Source organism: Haemorhous mexicanus, chromosome 1, assembly GCF_027477595.1.
Source record: "Haemorhous mexicanus isolate bHaeMex1 chromosome 1, bHaeMex1.pri, whole genome shotgun sequence".
NCBI classification, from domain to species: domain Eukaryota; kingdom Metazoa; phylum Chordata; class Aves; order Passeriformes; family Fringillidae; genus Haemorhous; species Haemorhous mexicanus.
In genome coordinates, this window is record NC_082341.1 from 129,784,833 (window position 1) to 129,802,189 (window position 17,357).

The 17,357-nt window shown below is 43.7% G+C and overlaps 1 protein-coding gene and 2 long non-coding RNA genes across 3 annotated transcripts in view; 2 read left to right on the forward strand and 1 right to left on the reverse strand.

Moving 5' to 3' along the window:
• PAG1 (phosphoprotein membrane anchor with glycosphingolipid microdomains 1) overlaps window positions 1-1,339 on the reverse strand; it is a 106,219-nt gene extending 104,880 nt beyond the window's left edge. The window contains exon 1 of the mRNA XM_059862863.1: window positions 1,200-1,339. The gene's annotated coding sequence lies outside the window, so the exon portion shown is untranslated. The remainder of the gene's footprint in view (window positions 1-1,199) is intronic.
• A 1,565-nt stretch (window positions 1,340-2,904) lies between these two features.
• LOC132335922 (uncharacterized) lies at window positions 2,905-7,488 on the forward strand. Its single transcript, XR_009488777.1, has 2 exons — window positions 2,905-6,294; window positions 7,310-7,488. It is a non-coding gene; the product is annotated as an uncharacterized LOC132335922 (long non-coding RNA).
• Window positions 7,489-9,103: 1,615 nt separating this feature from the next.
• On the forward strand, window positions 9,104-11,757 carry LOC132332310 (uncharacterized). Its single transcript, XR_009487878.1, has 3 exons — window positions 9,104-9,210; window positions 11,176-11,325; window positions 11,522-11,757. It is a non-coding gene; the product is annotated as an uncharacterized LOC132332310 (long non-coding RNA).
• The last annotated feature ends 5,600 nt before the right edge of the window (window positions 11,758-17,357 follow it).

The window sequence follows — 17,357 nt, forward strand, 5'->3', positions numbered from 1 at the left end:
CAGTTAGGGCAGACACTTCTGCAATAAGGAAACTGTGCACCTGAAAAATTTTTAAAGATGTAAAATAAAACCCCCTGGAATTTTAAATGTCTTCTGTGTCACCTAAGAGAAACAAATACAATAACAATGTACTTCATTTACCTACTGGGTATCTTTAGCAGGGTTTGCTACTACAAATTCTCTTAACAGATGCTGCTCCAATCATCATTTATCTGCAACACAGACAGACTTTGAGAGGACTAAGGAGGATTTGCCTCTGGTTTCACACAGCGCGCTTGTTTTTTTGAAGTTTAATTTCATAAAATAAGAACTCTGGATAAAAGTTAATCAAGCACAGCTGCAGGGCTTCCTAGGCTGCTAGGAAGGGGGGAAATATTTTCTGCCAAGATTATTTCTTTGCTCTTTCTCTGTCTCACTTTTTTACCCTGCATTTATTGCTTAATGGCTTAGTATTATTTCAAAGGCTGTTCCTTTTACAAATGTATTCAATTCGTGTATTCAGCACCACAGACGATATGTTATTATCTTTATAACTAAATCTCTGAAGGATAGATTAGAAAGAAAGGTTAAAGAGCTCTATCGTTCAAAGCGCTATACTTCAAACACCTATAAATCACTACGTTTGTTTATTTAGCTAATTGGCCCATTGGCGTCCGTAGCATCTCAAGCTGCACAACTTTCTGGTGTGACCGTGGGTCAGTTTCTCCCTTCCCTCTCCGAAGCACCGAGAGCCGAAAGCCCCGCGCAGCACACCCGGCACACGACGCGTTAGGGACAATCTGCGCCTGCAGCTCTGCTGGAGGAGCAGACCCCGCTCGCCCCAGCGACCCCGTCCTCCCCAAGACTTTCCAAGCCCAAGAGCAGATGCCACAGCGAAACAACTGGAGCCTGTCACCGCGTAATAGGATTTCAATGGAAATAGGGTTACGGGGCTGGCTGGCAGCAGCGGGGAAGCACGGTAACCCCGCGCCGCGGAGATCCGCACAGCTGACCCTGCCGGGGCCGGGGCCGTGCCCTGCACCTGTGACCGCTCCTGCCGCCCGCAGCACCGCCCGTGCGCAGCGCAGCGCCCGCCCGCCCGCAGCGCGGACCGCGGCACGCAGGGGCAGCCCCGCAGCCCTGCGGCGGCCCCCGCAGTGACTGCACCAGCACCCCCCAAAACACGGACACGGCAACTTCGCGCACCGCCCCCAACTCACCGGGAGGCGCCGGCCCCGCGGAGCGGAGCGTCCCTGGATGCCGCCTCCCGCGGCGCGCAGCCCGCAGGGGCCGGGCAGCGGCGCGGCCAGGGAGAGGAGGGAGGAGAGGCAGCAAGTTGCGGGGCGTCTCTCGTCTCTTCTTCTCTCCTCTCCTTTTCTCTCCCTACCCGCCTCCTCCTCCTCCTCCCCCTCTCTCCCTCCCCCTCCTCCGCCCGGCGGGAGGGTCGGGGGAGGCGGCGGAGGGGCCGGAGCGCGGCCGCGGAGCGCGGCGCGGGCACTGCGCATGTCCCCGCGCCCGGCGGCCGGCGGCGGAGCGATGGAGGCGGCGGCGGAGCGATGGAGGCGGCGGCGAGCGCAGCGCGGCACTGCGCGGCCCGGCGCGACCCTGCGGAGGCTGCTGGGCACGGCTGCCGCCGCAGCGCCTCGCTCCGCTGCCCACCTTGCGGCACTGCCGCGGCCCCGGGGGCCTTGGCCGCCTCCGAGCAGCGGGGAGCCGGGTCGGCTCTGCGGCGGCGGATGCTGGGGCCGCCGCCCCGATTGCTGCACAGGGGGTTGCGCGGCTGGAGGATGCTCCGGTGCCCGGCCTAAAAAGGAGGAATTGAAGCATCCTGGTCTTGGGGTTTTTTTTCTCCTCGTTAAGTGAGCGTGACTAAAGAAGACAGGTATTTTGGCAAAATGAACCTCGGCATAGTTACTGGTGGCTTTTGAATGCTGTTCCAAGGTCTTTAAGCAAAACAACCGTATTTTTACATGATGTAGGGAAGCGCAAAGACTGCAAGCGAAAAGCGCTGTAACAGCAAAGGCAGGAAAGGCTGCAAAAGCAAAATACCGAACTGAGATCTCTGGGGATTTTTTTAGGGAAATTGCACAATTACTATGAGTTTCCACCCATATGTAAGGACTGACTTAACACCCAGTGAGCTCTTTCTTCCTGAGAATAAGTTTAAACCCCATATGCCATTCTGCAGTAGCAGTGCTGTCAGATGAGTGGCTGGCTCAAGGTTTGAGTCTAGATCTGCTCTTGGTGTTTTCCAAGCAAGGATTTGCCTTTGCAGGAAAGTGCTGGTTTGTTGCTTAGTTGGTTGCTTGGTTGTTTTTTTTTTTTTTTTTTTTTTTTTTTTTTAAATCCAAATACAGCAATACCATCAGCATTTTCATTTTCACCTAATCTTTGGCAAGGTTACAGCTCAGTGTATTATCTCCATGTGTATCCATCCAATGAATCCTCAGAACTGATCCTTTCCTTCCTCATCCCGCCTTTCATGATTGCCAGCTGTTGGGTTCCTCTGTTGATTTATTAACCTTTTTTAAATTTTTTTTAACCTTCTTTGAGCTCTTTATCCAACAACTTCTGTCTGCACTGGGTGACAGTAGTCCGTGATTAGCAGAGTCCAGCTCATCCCAGTTTGTCCACGTGGGCCCTGCAACAAAATGCATATTATTCTGGCATGTAACCTGCCAGTTCCTGTAATATCCAGCTGATGGTTGCCATTTTACCAGTCTGGTGTTGCTTTTCTTCTCTGTTCCTGACATGCTGCTATACTGGCACACTGTAGATGACCTAATGATGTTTTTCTCAGGCTTCCTTTTCTCTGGTTTCTTTTACCTGCAGTTCTTGTAGAAAGTTCCCATCAAATCGTTCCATTAGAATCAAGAAGACTTTGTGAAACCATTAACATCTGTATCCACATCCCACACGGTGAGTCTGCAATGAACCCAACTACCCCAGAGACTAACTCTTTCACCTTCAACTCGTTTCTGTAGTCAGTGAAGATTTGCACATGTGCAGTTTTGAATCAGCACTTTTGTTCCACCTCTGCATTCCTTCATTCTTGTCCGTTGGTTCTTCTGCTCCACTCAAGCCTTGTTGATGGCTGTCATAGCCACTTGGTACCTCTGCAGTGTTTTCAGTTTAAAGTATGAATTATGAAATTGTGATTTGTAGGAAATGTTGGAGGCTAACAGTAGGGCTGTAGGTCCAAAAAGACTGGAAACAAATGTTCTAGCAGCTACTCCCCTTCAGCTGTATCTTTTGGCACAGTTCGATGTCATCAGCAAAATACAGTTTTCATTGAGTCTTGTACAAGGGATGCACAAAGCATGCCAGAACACTGAAACCCAGAGGAACTCTCCATCTCTTTAACCCTACTGTAGACATTCCTGGTTCCTCCAGATAGTTAGTTTATTTGGATTTAATTAGTTGAAAAACACCTTTCAATAATCATAAGCTTAATCAAGTCCATCTACTTGCTTTTGAGCAAGAGTCACTACATATGATATAAAAGGGTATTACCATAGCAATCTGGACTCTCACCTTAACCTGTACTCCTGCTAAAATGGGAACAAAGCCAAAGACAGTTCCAAAGGAGAGGGGTGGCTTTTGCTGGCCTCTTCCTTTCTTTTCTCCCACCTCTCATCTCCCCTTTGCCCTCCAGCTCCAAATACTTTTTGGTTTAATTGATCTGCTTCTGCATTTAGGAAGAAGACAATATTGGATGTTTCTCTTTTAAATCTGGGGAAGTGGAGTTTGCTCATTACCTAACCTTTATTTGCAGCCCTAGTCAGCAGGCAGGCTGGCCAGGAAGGTCAGGGAGGTCAGAAAGGAGAGATGCAGAGAATGAGGGACAGGAGCTTGTGATCTTTTGACAGAAGGGAAGGATCAGGCATGGAATCAAAACAGAGGAGTAGGAGGGGGGTCTAAAGGTGATGGGTAGCTGGTGGAGATAGAGGGATAGGAGCTGCATAGGCAACAGGCAAAGATGAAGTCCTTCAAAGAGGCTGGCAAAAATCGAGCAATCTCAGACATGACTAATTCTGCACTCTGCAAGAGTGAAACTCTTCCTTCCTGTCATTTCTGTGACAGACACTCCCCAAGGCCCCCACTGCTGCTAGAGCTCCATTATCTGAGGCATTGTACCTCACACTGGTGATGTGCTCTCTGCCACAAGGACCTTACAGTTTAGCATGACCCAAAACGCAACAAAGGAGTGTAACAAAATATTGCACAGGACCAGGAGAGGAAGGACATCTGGAGCCTTGGAAGCCTACATTGCATTTATGTTTTGTAATGTCACGGTTATAGTCAGAAGTAAATAACATACAGGTAATGTACACACATAGCAGCAACCCACCCTCCATCTCAGGCATTTCCACTGTCTTTTTTCTCCCAGTCAAGAATGAGGAAATCCCAAGTACCCAATTCAACCTCTTGTCCAAGGGCCTGTTGGTGGTGGTAGTTAGGGCAGAAGGCTAACACAGGCACAGCTGAAGCACAGCATGTGCTGCTAGAGGTCACAGCCTTTGACTTGCAGCATTCTGCGAGAGCAGCAGTAAGGAGCAGCTGGGCACGTACAAGCTCTGCTCTGACTCAGCCTGGAACAGCCCATCTCTGTCCCTTGGTCTGCCCTGCATCCCACTGTCACTGCTCTTTGCAAGTGAGCTGGCTGCAGAAGTTACTTTTCAGCTGGACCAGTTCCCAGGGAAGGCAAAAGAATACAAATTTCTGCCAGCCAGTGTGGGAAGAGTGTCAGGGGCAGGCAGGGGGGCAGCAGGGCTTGGAGAAGCTGCTGGAGACATTCTGCTCCAGAGGCACAGGACTGGCCTCAGCTGTGCTTGTGCGAAGCAGGTTGTTTTACTAAACTGCATTTTCAGATGCCTAAAATGGATTTTGGTACTCAAGCTGGACACCTTAGGTTTCATTTTCCTAGTTCACCTCCACCAGAGTGAGGAGGCCCTGTTTCCCAGACATGCAATCCCATCATCTCTCTTTTGTCAGCCCTGCTACCTGTGAATGAATGAAGCCCTTCAGTCACCAGTGTTGGTCACTAACCAAGCAGAAACGTGACCCTGAAAGAAACAGCTGCTTGGTTTTTTGCTGTGTCATTGCATTGTACCAGCTCACAGGCAAATCAAATAAACTCCAGAGCCACCACAGATGAGGGGGCAGGCTCTTTGGCTGGGAAGAAGTTTGAGTTAGAGAAGGAAAAGAAGGAACAAGACTTCCCCCTTATGGCAAGATCAAGCCACTGGATATGCTTAGGTGCTCACAGATGCAGCTTGAGAGGTCAATTTACACGTGTTAAACCAGGAATACACAAACTCTGCAGCAGCTGGAAGTGCTGCAGTTTGCTGCAATCCCTAAATTCACTCCTATTTTATATAAACATGATCCTGGTTCCACATCTCTTATTTGTGTAGAAATACTCATTAAAGAAGTTTTAGTAAAAAAAATTGGAGAAAAATCAGTTCTCAGCCTGCAGGCTTCTGCACTTTGAGGAAACAAGTACCTTTTGAAGATGTATTGAGGTACGTCCCCTAATTATCATGTGTACATAGTATAGCAAAACTTATTATAAAGAGAATGCAACTTTAAACCACACAAGTGTAAATTTCCCATGAGTTCCTAATGCAGAGCAGTACCAGAGGTTTAAATCAGCTTTTTCAATGTCCCTCACCTCTGCCAGTTCCTGGGATGAAGTGTGCCCTACCTGCCTTAAGACAGGGAAGATGTTCATCCTTGCTGAGCTCCCTCTCACCACACACTGGAAAAAAAGTTCAAATAGACTGATGTGTTTCTTTCCTCATGCCAGGCCTGCATCACTTCTAACTGCTCATCCCTCCAGCATGGGCTTTGTCCTCACTTAACAGAGTGAGTTATGACATGGCCTGGAGCTATCCACAAAGATTGCAATAACTCCTCTCTCTATTGTTGGCCTGATTTTCAAGAGGCTTGGGCATTCCTACTCCTTCAAGGAGCAGAAGGGCCTGAGGATACCATCACCTCTGGAAATCAAACCATTAGGGACAAGAAGAGGATGTGAAGGAAGGCATGGGGGCTTGCAGGAAAGCATTGCTTCCATTCAAGGAGCACATCAGGGAGAAGCTGCCACAGTCAAGGGGAGAGAGCAAGTAATCTAACAGAACTTTCTTACAGGCTAAAAACCCCATGAAAGCCTGGATGGCTGCACACCAGATCTCTGAGAGCAATGACAAATCACATTATGGTTGAGGCGTGTAAAATCGTTCTGTCAAAGCAGCGGCTCCCGGCGTGGCCGATTTGACTGAGTGAGACAGGCATTGTTAGTGCTGCTGCCTGGTGAGTGCTGAGGCCTTGAGGGCAAGGAAACTCTTCTGGCTGAGGTGTTGGGCAAGGCTTCCTCCAAAGGAGAGAAATGTATCAAATGGATGTGGTATTTTCAGGGTCCCCGTCGTGGGGAGGAAAGATGAATCAGAGTCCATGTTCTTAGAAGGCTTATTCATTATTTTATGTTACTATATTATATTAAAGAGTACTATACTAAACTATGCTAAAGAATAAAGGATACTTACGGAAGGCTACAAGATAATAATGAAAAACTCGTGACTCCTTCCAGAGTCCAAACACAGCTGGACTGTGATTGGTCATTAAGTCAAAACAATTCACATGAAACCAATGAAACAATGACCAGTTGGTAAACCATGTCCAAACCACATTCCAAAGCAGCAAAACACAGGAGAAGCGCATCAGATAATTATTGTTTTCATTTTTCTCTGAGGCTTCTCAGCTTCCCAGGAGAAGAAATCCTGGCAAGGGGATTTTTCAGAAAATATGACAGTGACAAATGGACAAAGCCATTGCTGGTGATGCCAGCCCCGGGGGTAGCTCAATTCCATGCTTTCCACCAAGGAGGAAGGAGAGAAGTTGCTGTATCTGCTGAGCAGCACCTAGACCCATATTCAGCCTTAGCAAATAACTGCTCTTCCCAGCTGGGACCCAGCTGTGGCTTCCATCACCTTTCCAGCCTTGGAGTGCCTTGGCTTGGCTGTGATTACTGCTCAGCAGCACAGCTGCAGGGCAGCAGAGCAAGGGCTGCAGTACATCTGCCCAGCACTTTTCCACACACAGCTTTCCACCCAGGAATCCTATTGTCATGAGACATTAGATGTTTTAGGCTCATTAATTCTGGTGACACAATCCAGAAATGTATTTTTAGAGGGAGTGAGCAGGTGTCCATGGCAGCATTTTAGCTGACAGTGCTGCAGAATTGCTATTCAGGAGTATTTGGTTGTTCTTTGTATCTTGATTTGTTGCTGAAAAATATGGCTGTTCTTAATATTTTACCTCTTCTTAGCTTCAGGAATGGCCTGGATGAGACAAAGGGAAACATTTGCACCTTGAATGGACTTTCATCCATCAGACTTCCACTAGGAAATTGGAGAAGTGGTACCAATGATTCATCTGTGGTATTGATTGTAGATGCTGGCTGGGAAAGAGAATGAAAATAAGAAATTAAAACTAATGACTGTACCAGATTGAGAAAATATTTTGGTTCAGAAAATTACATCAAAATCATGCTTTTTTTCCCCCACAAGTATTAGAAATCTGCATAAAAAATATTCAGTCAGAAAATTGGTTGCTAGGTGTTAAAAATAATTACAATCTATATTCACAGTTACAAACTATTTCATTTTATTTTATAACTACCTTAAATAAAATCTTTAAGGCTGCTGTAATATAATCCTCCATCAATATTTTTAAACTGCTAGGCAGAAATATGTAGGCTCATAGAGCTCATTTTCTTGAAGAAACAATACAGTAAGTGAGTTTGACCCAAAACCCATCTGAATGTAATTACTAGGATGGCAAACTGGTTTCTAAAGACAGTCACAAGCATCATGCTTGAATCTACAAATTATTTAGTTTGTCTGAGCTCCCATTCTTTGTATATGTACTTCTAAATTTTAGTTTGCTGCAGTAAAGTTCAGGACATTCTGCTGGCTTTGGGAAATGAAGGACTGATTTCCCATTGCTAAATATGAACAGAGATGCTGCTGTATAGAGGCTGAAGTGATCTTTAAAAACATGCAAAAAACCTTGTCAAGAGCTTCATTACCACAGAGGAGCCCATTACAAGTATGTGGTCTGACCACAGGGCAGGTATTTGGAAGCAAATCAAAACTGAGTAGAAAAAAAGATTTTTCAAATTCAGTAATACTCATTTCAATTAATAGCCCACCTGCTAAGTGTAACAAACCTGAACATATTGTGATCATTAATGCTCTAATGTAGCCTTTTGTCAAAAAAACCCCAAAACCACGTTGAAAATGTTGAAAGACAAATCAATGCCAGCGCCACTCTCTCTCATACTGAGGTAAAAGGTTGATTCTTGCAGAGGCTAGAACAAATTCCTTGTCTTTAGGCTAAGAATGATGAATTATTACTCACAAAGACACCAGAGAAATATGGAGAGCAGGAAGGAGTGCTGAGGTCTTAGTTGGGAGCAAGAGCTGTGGTGGTGTATGAAGAGATTTACATTTCTCAAGGTGAATACACCCCTGCTCTGAGACCAGAAATCAGGAGACAAGGTACTGCAACCCCTTCCCACCCCAAGTAGGAAAGGGCAGGGTTTGTCTAAGTAGCTCAAGGTCTGGGCAAGTAAGGGCTCAGGTCCTGGGGGGGAAGAGGGGGTTAGTGAAAGGAGTTCAGGCAAATGCTCCATTTGAATGACAAATGCTCCACCACTGTGACTTCTTTTCACAGCTGACTGCATTTGGGAAGAGGTTTGAAGGATTGCAGCCCGAAGCAGTTGGTCTTTCCCACCTCTCTTTCCAGGAAGCTGGAGGTCAAATTAGAGGTTCTGAGTTCCATGGCAGCTCCACACCAGGGCTGGGCTGGGTCCCATGGCTTGTGCCTGACAGGGAGCACCACCCGAAGGGCTGCAGGTGGGGACAGTGTCACAGGGCCATCAGCTCGTGGAAAGCACCTGCAGCCCCAGGGAACTGAGCTGAGCCAGGCTTGCTCCACAACTGTGATACCATGGACCCCATACTGTCTTTCTACCTTTAAAGTTTGCAATAGTTTGGGGTTTTTTTGGGTTTTTTTTTGGTTGTTTTTTTTTTTTTTTTTTTTTGTTTTGTTTTTTTTTCTTTCAGGCTTCTCAAATGACATTGAATTGTGAAGCAATCAGAAGTAAAGCCTGGGAGACCTGAAAAACTTCATAAATTTTTTGAACATTTAAGGAGATTTTTACAGGTATGTAAATTTCCTGTTTCTGTTGATGTCCTACAAATAAGAAAAAAAGATTTAAAAAATAATCTTGAAGTTAATTTTTAATGAAGGAATCATAATTAATTAAAACTGCAGAAATTAATTTTGGACTAAATGCATACCTCAGGTGCTCCAAGACAGGGATGTATTTAAAATGACAAGCAAACAAAATCCATTACATAGGCATAATAAAATTTAAACAAATCATTGTTTGAAATACAAAAATGCTATATATATATATATATATATATATATATATATATATTCCATTTTAAAATAAGATGAATTATTGTTCTACTTTCTTTTCCCACCTTTCTAAATCTTGTGGAAGGACATATGTCTCAGGCAAACTCTGGAACTATTTCCTTTTTGATTAAAGGGTGTTTCTGTTTCAAAGGCTATCTGGTCAGTAATATAGCTAAAGCTATACAGGAAGAGGAGTAAATCTTTTGATTTAGAACAGTGTTAATGTTAGGGAAGGTGTTTAATCTCAATTTTCTGAAGTGTCTTTACTGTCAGATATTACCGTATATCAGTATGCAACATTCACTCTCAAAAATGTCTGCTACCTTCTTTTTGTTTCTGCTTTTGTTTGTTTGTTTTTCTTTTTGTAACAAGGTAAATAAAAAAAAAAAGCCGAGTTATTTTCTTGGTTAATTTCCATGGGACCTGTTAGAGGGGGATCAGTTGTCCTGTGTTGGCTGGAACAATCCTGGTGTGCAACCCCTTTTTTTGGCATCCTCAGACACTGTTTTCTTACAGGCTGCATAGCCTGCTCCTGCCTTTGCCACCTTGCATGCTCCATGGGGTACCCTCTGGGATATTCTTTGGGGGCTGTTTTGTGGGTGTTTCAACTACAGTAAAATCTGTTTCCCCCATCTCTAACTACCAGATAGGGTAACAGAAGAATAATTTAGAGAAACTCCTATAACCCTGTAATCCAGTTGGCATATACAGTGGTTGCTCCCCTCTGTCTTTTCTGCCTAACACCTCTCCTACACCAGCTGATAAATTCCTGTGCAGCAATAGTGTGGGCAGGGCCTGGAAGCAATGGAAGAGGGGCAGAGGGAGAGAAAACCTTCCCTCTTCCTCATAGTCACTGGTCCTGTCCACAGCAATGGGGACACAGTAACAGAGGCTTTCCCTCTAGCTGCAGCAAGCCACAGCAGTACTGAAACACTCTGCTCCCTGGTTCAGTGCTGTGCTGGTGCCACCACTTTTTGACTTATCACAGCATTTATATCAATGAGTCCAAATAATAATTTTTAAAAATGGGATTATTTTACTGTCCTCAATTCCTCAAACTGGTGACCAGATCTTAAGAGCTGATGAAGAAATGTTCATGAAGAAACAAATTCTTTATGTATCTGTCAAACTGCAGTGTAACAGCTGAATTGCTGACTTGTGTCTTTTCTTCACTGGATTCTTTTCCTCTCCTTCCCCACTGGCTGCACTGTATAACCATACCACAGAGATGTTAATGTAATTACTGGCCAAGACAAATCAATGTGGGCTTTGAGCTGCCTGGGTGTTTAGCTCATGCCCTCTTTTCTGGGGCAGCCCTTGTGCAGCCAGTGCAGGGAAGCAGAAACCTGCTCTCTAATCACCAAGAACTCAAAGGACTAAAGCAAGGCAGGAGATCATTTTGCCATTACAGTGGTAGTGATACAGCAGTTACAATGTCTGCCCAAGATTCTGCTGTAAAATAACATACTTCAGGACTTCCCAATGCAGCTACAGAAAAGGTTGTTCCACTTTTCTCTTGAGGCTGATTTTATGAAATCAGAAGCAAATCCTTAAAGAGCTTAAGATGATAATCTGCTTGGGTTTAATTTATGAGAAATCTTTCTTTCTTGTGTTAAAGAGAGTGATTAAGGATTTGCTTTGTATAAATTCACATGTCTCTGTCTGTTGGCATTGGACTCAGGTATTGCTTTGTCTTTGTTTCAGAGAGAGAAGCTTGTGTCTCCAGGCCTGGTGCCCTGCACCACCTTGTTTGACAGCATCCATCTACCATGGGCACAGCTTGAGGGGCAAACAGTGCTGGAAGGTGCCAAAGAGGGATCTGGCCTGGGCTTGTACCACCTTCCTCTTGGGCTGGTAAATATTCCAACACTGCCTTCCTGAGAAGATGCCTTAGCAGGGAGCAAGGGCTATGGAGAAAGCTGGTGTTATTTTAACCTCAAGAATTAGTATATTCAACTGAGATAGACTGTGGTGTCCTTGTGTCCAACATCTAGCTGGTGTAATTTTATATACACATAAGCCTGGGTTTAGCAGAGCTGCTATTTTGCAGAAAGAAGGAAAGGAAGGAAGGAAAAAAGAAAAAGAAGAAAGAAAGAAAGAAAGAAAGAAGATCCTCCAGAAACTTTTTTGTAAAAAGAGGAAGAGCAGCAGAAGGTCATCGAAGATTATAACATATCTGTGGTTGCAGAGACTGCCCTTTGAGAAAAATTCCTGTAGGGCATTTCCATGTCAGCTCATTCCTTGTGTGTATACTTGTTATGAAAATTATCCTTGTTTTTCCCAGCATTGAGAATTCAGTTTCTATTTTGTGACTAGTTTTTTTATTTTTTTCCATTTCAGAAAATGTTCTGTCCCTGTAAAACATTATAGTTTGCTGGTGCTGAAATGCCAGAAGGATTTCTAGTGACTTCCACCAAACCACCTGAAAAGTAGGTCAGTAGCTATACAATTTCAGGAGAACTGCAATGCCACAGCAGAAACTGAGTTAATCCTGATGTATATGATGAATATACCTCTTAACCCTCTCTGCAGGGGACAGTGTGGACATGAATATATCTTCATTAATCTTTACTCAACTGGTTATTTCCAAAGGGGAGGGCCTCATGACATTTTCTTTTTCATTAAATACCATGGGGGCCAAATCTCTTGAGCTTGTTTGTTCAAACAGAAGCATCTAAATCCAGATTTAGCCCATAAACTCTCATGAGGGGAAAATAAAATTTCATAGTGAGAAGAATATATAATAAAACATGGTTTAAATTAATTTATATCTGGAATTCCTCTTCCAAAAGTAAACCTGCAATTATTGCAATTATGTCTTTATTTAGATAAAGGACAAACCTCTCATGGTGATGGTTCAGCTAAATGTGTAGATTTAGGTCTAAGTAGCTACACAAAATCACCATTAAAACCCTGCAGGAAAGCCCTGGTGTATTCTGACTTAGTGAGTTTCCCTCGAGCAGTTCTTGCCTGCTGTATTTCATTTCAGCCTTGGTTTGTTGCTTTTAAATAGCTATTTTTAAAATTCTGAAATCTCTTTATAGCTGGCAGACAGAAAACGTAGGCTGCAGGCAGAGAAATGGGAAGGGAAAAGGAGGGAGGGAGGGAGAGCAGATCTGAAGCACGTCAGAATGAAGGCAAACATTACATAATGGATCATGTAAACACTTTAAATACAATGTTAAAGCCTTTTTAGATTGAACTGACACCAGAGAACAGAGCAGGGGTAAGCACACTAAATTCACATATATGGCATGGACTCCCATCCAGAACAGCTCCCATTGAGCTATACACCCTTGGACTAACGTGATGAAAAAAGGCAGATTATGTGTCAATAACTTAAAATAAAGATAGAAATACTCAGGTAACTATAGGTTGCTTCAGGTGGGGACTGATGGGGGATGAGGGATTTTACAATGGATTTGGGTGGCCTCTTAGGTGGTGCTAAACACGAGCTCCTGGTGGGATGTGTGGCTTCAGAGGACTAAAAGCAGGCTGCAAGGAGCAGGAGATGACAGGAGAAACACAGCAGTAACCAACCAAATAACACAGCAGTAACCAACCAAATAACATCCAGACTTCAAAGGCTGCACATCAGGAGGGTGGTGGGAGAATGGCAAGAGAGCCCTTGCTGGTGCTGCTGGGACAGTCAGCAGAGTGGGCTGTGCTGAGGGCTGTGACAGTCTGATGGCCCTAAAAGCTTTTGTCCCCATGAAGAGGGGACTGCACTGGTGAGAAACAGCTTCTGTGCAGATCAGATGACACTGCTGAGAGGTAGAGGGATGAGTGAGAGGACCACAGCTGTCCTCCAGGGCTTTTCTTTGGGTGAGGGAGCTAGAAATATCTATAAAAAATCTAATTAGCTCGTAAAAGAGGAGATAGCTGAAGTGATCTGTCACAGTCTATAAATAACACTGTTCAGAAAACAAAGTTCTAACAATGGCTTTATGGGTGGAAGCTGGAGCTGGGCAAGTTCAACCTAAAAATAAAATGTAAATCTTGACCAGTGAAACACCTTATGACAGGATGTGGTTAGCTTCTCTCTCACATTAAATCTTTAAATCAGGATTAGATTTCCTTCCTTAAAAAAATTCTCACATTCAGTCAGCAGAGAATTGTTCAGCACTCTGCTCCTATGGCAAAGGGTAAAATTCTAGAGAGTTATGCTGAAGCCTGCAATGATGCACCCTGGACTTAAAATCTGTGACTTTAGAATACCCACCCTTGAGCAATATGTGATTAGAAGGGTTGCAAATGTGTATTAATTAACACTGAAAAGCTAATCAAAGTAGGTTGGTAAATCAGGCAACCATAAAGGACAAACTATAAAAACAAGATAAGTTTCAGCACCAGAAAATATGTGGGACAGAAAATTGTTTCCAGTGAGGAATACTGCTCCTTCAAACCAGCCCTGTGTAAGACAATTAATTTATTGTAGGCTTTTTGTGGCTAATGCATACTTAGAAGTTCCTCACTTGTGCATAGGTACATCAATTGCAAAAAGCCTGTGGAGTGTAGTCCTGTGTGGGGTTACAGAATTGCCATCAGGCTGTATATTTTCAGCACAGTCACACACTGAAAGCAGAGATGAGACTTGGGTCCTTCTCCTTCACAGCAAGATTTTTTCTCTGAGTGGAGGATGTCAGTTTCTGTGAGACACAGCTGAATGGCTCCAGCTTCCCCCAACAGAGAAAGGCTGCAGATGAATTTGCTATAGGAAAGTAAACCTTAGAACATGTAGGTGCTTGTGAAATCCTCTTGGGATTTCATCCCTAGTGTCTTAATGCGTCTGGTTAATTGTCAAGTGCCAAGTTTACATTCATCAATTAAATGAGAATGATTACAAACTGTCTTACCCATTGTCACAGAGGCAAAGGTTCCTTTCAACTCTAATAAATTAAATTAAATTGGCTCAAACCCTGCAACCCTAGACAGATTGGCTTTATGTTGAGAGGCATTAGTTTGATTGACACCTGTCTGGTTGACTGGGAATGGTTACCAGGATGAATAGCATCAGACAATGGGGTTTTGAATGTTATGGGAGGGATTTTACATGAATAGGGACAACATCAGCTGGTGGATGCAGCACCCAGGAGAAGCATCCAACCAGTTATGTAGCATCAGTGGCTTTAGGTTATAATATAGGAGTCTTATGAAGCCCTGAACATGTGGATAAATGTGTGTAAATATTATCACTGTTGTTTTTTCATCCATCTAATTCCAGTTATCAAGCAGGAAACACTGAGTGTTTGCAGAGATCAGCAATTCAGTGGCAAAACATATTTCACACATGAGATTTTCTCCACGATTCTTCCCAATTAGCAAACACTGGGGTGACCATCAACTCCTAGAGTTGAACTTTGTTGGCAGGAGGGGATTGAGGTGATCTTTACCTTGTCTGTTTGTTTTAAAAAGTCTTTTAGACCGTAACAGCTGCCTGCTCATCAGATCTTCCTGTTTTTTAATAGTTTCATCAGATCACTGTCTGCAAATGTGAGGCCCTACACAGCATCACTGGTAAATCATCTTTGTTAAACCTCATCTACCCTGCATTTACTCTAAGGAACTGCTGCAACCTTGCATTCAGGATAGGGAAGCTGTACTGCCACACCCAACACCACAATTGTCTTCTAGCAGCAGATGGTTGCTTAGAATAGTAAAATGGTTTGTGTTGGAAGGGATTTAAGATCATCTAGTTCCAACCCCCCTGATTTGGACAAGGACACCTTTCACTAGACCAGGTTGCTCAGAGCTTCGTCCAGCCAGGTCTTGGACACTTCCAGGGATGGAAGTGCCGTGTTGACCCACAACACCTTTAGGAAATTCCTGCAGTTGTCTGGGAGCAGCATCACTGTTGCCACTGTTTCAGCATCACTGTTGCCAGTTTAGCTACCCAGTGAGCACAAATCCATATGGTTCTACTTAATCCATTAAGCCTTCTTTCTCCTGAGGTTCTGGCAGGTTGGACTTTTGAGAGGAACAGGAAAAACTTGAAGGAAGATGCAGACATTTTTAAAATTGACTCAACTATTTTAAAGGTGCCTTTTGCTAACATGTTGTGTAGTTGAATTACACAGCTGTGTAATTCAAAATGCAGTTAAGCTGGCTGCAGTTTTGCAGAAATTTAAAATTGAGGGTAGATAGCAAGGGAACTGAATGCCTCTGGTTATAGGCAGATCACATCCTAACTGTGAAGGAAAGGCCTAATGTTCTGACTTGCTCTTATAAATTTAGGTACAAAAGAATTCAAAGTGATAGTAATAAAAAAACAGGTCAATGAGGAGGAATATACCAAAAATTTCATTGTGTAATTGTGAGTGTTTGACAGCCAAATGCATTTAGCATTGTGTTTTCTGGGCTAGTCCTTCTAGGTTACCTCATCCTGAGAAACCTTCAGTCAAATTTAACTGTAGCACTGTTTTCTGGCCTCTGTTTCTAGAATCCCTACTCGAGCAGTGTCACTTCTGTCTTCCTTCCTTTGATGTTTTTGGTGTGGTTCTCACAGCAGAGGCACAGAGGGGTAAAACCATCAGCAAACACCTCCAGTGAGGGAGCAGAAGCAGCGTGTGCTGCTTGGTAGCAGATAGGGGTGAGGGTGGATCATGGTGCTTGTGGTTTTTCTCACTCTGAAGATAAGGGTCATTTCTTATAAATTTCTGTTTGTCTTCTCAGACATGCAAGCACAGCAGATTTCAGTGTTTTGCTGCTGACTTGTCCATGTGCTACAGACTGTGATATCAGTCAGTAAGAATGGTTTGTACAGCAAAGCAGCTGGGGCTGGAGATCCTGTGTCCATATTGTGTGAAGAAGCTCTATTTTTACATAGTTTATGATATGATCATGTTATGACATCAGAAATTTATGTCTTGAGTCTAGAGAGATGTTTGGGAGACATTACTTTCAAAGTTTCTTTTTTGAGGCTGAAAGATGAAAAAAACCCAACAAAACAGAAGTGGCTTGGGTCCAGCCCACATCTCACTGAGGAGAAGCTGTGCCCTAGTAGCTGGTAAGATGCTATGTCTATTCTGACAAGGGTGGGGGTTTTTGGCATCTCAGTGCTAGGAAATCTTTTTTGTGAGTAGCATAGTACACAGAAAACTAGTGCCATTTTTACCTTCCCAGACTAAGTCATGGATAGAAACGATGAGCTGTATGCTTTTCTTATTATATTAGCATAGGCCTGGCTCTCCCACAGCTGAAATTGTATAACAGGACATTAATTCAGTTTTTGCATATTAAGTGACTGCAAGGATGAAAGAATATCTCTTAACAATGCCACCACCTAGATGCAAAGAGATGATCAAAATACTTTTTCAAGTTTCAGTATCTAGCATGCTCCACACATTGCTATTCAATACTATATTCCAGCTGTCATTCATAAATTACTTCAGCTCTATTCCCTTCTTTAATGATAAAAGCACACTCCTTAACAAAAGCAGTGTATTCCGTTTTGAATCAATTAATTTTATGTGTATGTCTTGACCCACAGTAAAATCTATGTGGAATAATTGTCTGCTTTAACACCCAAAGTAATTAAAACTACATGAGGACAGTCTTGACAATGTACTTTATCATTGGGACTTATTTTCCTGTCACACACTCAGAGGGCAATTTGATGACCAGGTAAACAATTAATCACCTAGGAACGAATGAGGAAAACTTTCTCAGCAGTCCAGAGATTTCATTTCCTTAGCAAGCCCAGCAGTACATAACAACAGCAGGTCAGTACCAGGGCCACAGATATCATGTGGGAGATGTTGGTTGGGAGTGGAACAGAAGAATACAGCTCCCCTTTTTCTCAAAACAACTATAACTTCCTCTGCTCAGCTGTCTGAATCAAGGAGCAAAAGTGGTGAGTTACACCATGCAACACAAGTTGCTACCAG